This window comes from Kogia breviceps, chromosome X (assembly GCF_026419965.1).
Source record: "Kogia breviceps isolate mKogBre1 chromosome X, mKogBre1 haplotype 1, whole genome shotgun sequence".
NCBI classification, from domain to species: domain Eukaryota; kingdom Metazoa; phylum Chordata; class Mammalia; order Artiodactyla; family Physeteridae; genus Kogia; species Kogia breviceps.
Window position 1 is genome coordinate 73,167,740 of NC_081330.1, and position 2,762 is coordinate 73,170,501.

Genomic DNA, 2,762 nt, shown 5'->3' on the forward strand with positions numbered 1-2,762 from the left:
AAATGATGTGCAGGTGTTGGAGGGAGCTGTTTTGCAAGGAGACAAAGGTCACACTGCCGTCTTGTTGTTGGGTGTCTGAAAGAGCCGGGTGGCAGTGTATCTGTTGTGCTGATGAGCAAACCGGAGCCCCACAGTAAGCAGAGGAGGACTTTGGAATTCAGTTGGCATAGAGAGGTGGATTTAGGTTCAAAAGTTTTATCCTTCGCACGTTGTTTTAAATGACAGCAGTGACCCCGGTGACCTGGGTGGCCCTGGGTCACCCGGCTAGGGAGGGGCAGAGCCCTGAGCATTGAGACTCAATTCAGAACCCTTGACTCCAACTTCTTGGGCTTGAAATCAGCTCATTCAGTCCCCTGCCCTGTCTTTCTTACAGGGGTGTTGAAAAGAATAAGAGTGGAAAGGACAAATCACCACATGATGGCATTAAAAGAAGCAGTGCCCAGCGTTCACCTTTTCCAAATAACTAATTGGCCTCCATGTGAGAGCTACAGAGGGCAAATATTTTGGCTACACGGATATGTTTGCACCGTCTATGTATTAGCTGTGTGCTGAAGTAAATCACTCACTGCATTTCCCCAAGTCAGTTTCCTTCCCTGTAAAACGAAGGCATCATCTCCTGCCTGATGGGTTGTGAGAATGAAATATGCAGCATACGTGAAATAAGCAGTGCAAACGATGAAGCAGTACTGTTATCTGTGGAATGCTTTGAGTCCTAGCTTCCCGGAGTCTACCAAACCCAGCTCACTCTAGGACCCTGAAACGCCTTGTTCTGGTGGAAGTAGAGAAGGTGGTTCTCTTTTTGTTTTCTCTAGCCGCCAGGCAGGCAGACTGAACTGGGGAGGAAAATGGAGGAAGGTGGGTTTGCTCACCGCCTCTGTCTTATCCCCGAGCTGAGGGGGAAATGGCAGGGGGGAAGCGGGCTGGCATAACCTTTTCTTCGGTGAGTCAGCTAAAAAGGAATTTCTAGAGCTCCAATAACATATAAGTGATGGTTTGGGTTTGGATTTTTCAAGCTGCTCCCTCTTTTTAAGCTGCTTTAAGATGCAGAACTAAAAGCACACGCAATTGGGAAGCACATGGAAAATGACAGAAGCACAGCTTGTTACTAATGTAAACTTGAAGAACTCACTCAGCTTCTCCAGGCCTGTTTTCTCATCTGTAAAATGGGGACAACGCTACCTATTTTGCAGGGTCATTGTGAGTATTAATAGCATGTGAAAGTGCCGGGTCTGGTGCCTGGCACAGAACAGAGTTTCCAACACCTACCTGTCCATTTCCTTTCCCTTCCTGGTGGACAGACCATAGTCACTGAGCTCAGAGGAAAACACTTATTATTCAGCCTATTATAATGGCTGCCATTATTCATTTAATTCTCACAACAACCCTATGAAACAGCTCATCTATTAACATAGAGAAAACAGAGGAGCAGTTCAGAGAAGTTATATTGCCCAAGGTCACACAGCTTTCAACTTTTAAAGCCAGGATTCAAACCCACTTTGTCTAGTTTGCCTCTTAGATATCAGAATGTGAAGGGGGCTTCATCAGGCTGGATCTTCTGGAAGGACCATCTTTACATAGACTCAGACCAAGGGGATAACCCCAACCTGGCCCATTTGGGGAATGAGCTCAGGGTGGAGTTTCAAGGGCATGAAATAGGCCATTGCTAGAGGCAGCCTGGCAATAACTGGAAGAGAACTACAAATGAATGTTTGCTTCCCAAATCTGTGGGGAAGTTAATCTGTGCTCTACAAGTTTCAGGAGCTTATGTTGTGAGGGTGACATGAATCCTTTATTAAGCAGTATATATTTAGCAATAAATATATTATTGGTAGTCTTCTGTCATCTCCCACTAAACATAACGTCCTACTCATTGTCTGACAGCCCTCTATTTACCACCCTACAAAGGAGAGGGATCTGAGTCTCCTTTTCAAACCCCTGTCCTAAGCTAGACTGCAGAAGCTAGAATAGGAAGGCTGAGTCATCTTCTTAAAAGAAAATGAAGTGTACCAAAGCCACATAGAACAAAAGTATGTTTTTTATACAGATCATTTGTTTTCACACATGGCTGCTTTTCTAGGGTATCAACCCAGGAGCTGAGGACGTGTCTTCTCTTGACCGCAGAAAGTAGGTACCTTTCCTTGTCGTCTGTGCTGTCCTCGCTCCTCCACTTCCAGTTATTTGGCATGACTGCAGGTACCTTATTAACTAGCAAAATGACTGCCATGGCACACTGACCGCTTGGGACTGTGCCAGGTATGGCACAGCACAAGCAAAGAGGGCCAAAATGGTCTTCCAGCAGCCCACTTAAGAGCTAGGCTATGGCCTGAGCTGCTCTTACCCTCAGGGTTCTAGATAGTTCCAGAGTAAAGGCCCTGGCCTCAGATGTTCACACAAGGATGGCTCTCATAGTGCCTTATCGGTTTCCTCATTTCTCATGGCTGAAGCAAAGAAGATTGGGTAGATAGGATTGTTATGTTCTGTTCATTTACAGCTGTAATTCCTGGAAATAGAGCCGTGTGGCAGGGCAAGTCCTGGCTTTTGTGCTTGTCCCTTGTAAAACAAGTGTTGGGTTAGTTCACAGCACTGGGGTAGAAAGGAGAAAGCAAGCTCCAGCCAGTCTGGGCAGCTCTGATGCTGGGTAACTCACTGCCCACATCAAAGGGAGATGACTAGGATCTCTCCATAAGCCCAGGGACCCACAGCTGACCCCCTCCCCTCACCACCTGGAAGATAGCAGCTGATACTCATATTTCTGCACAGGC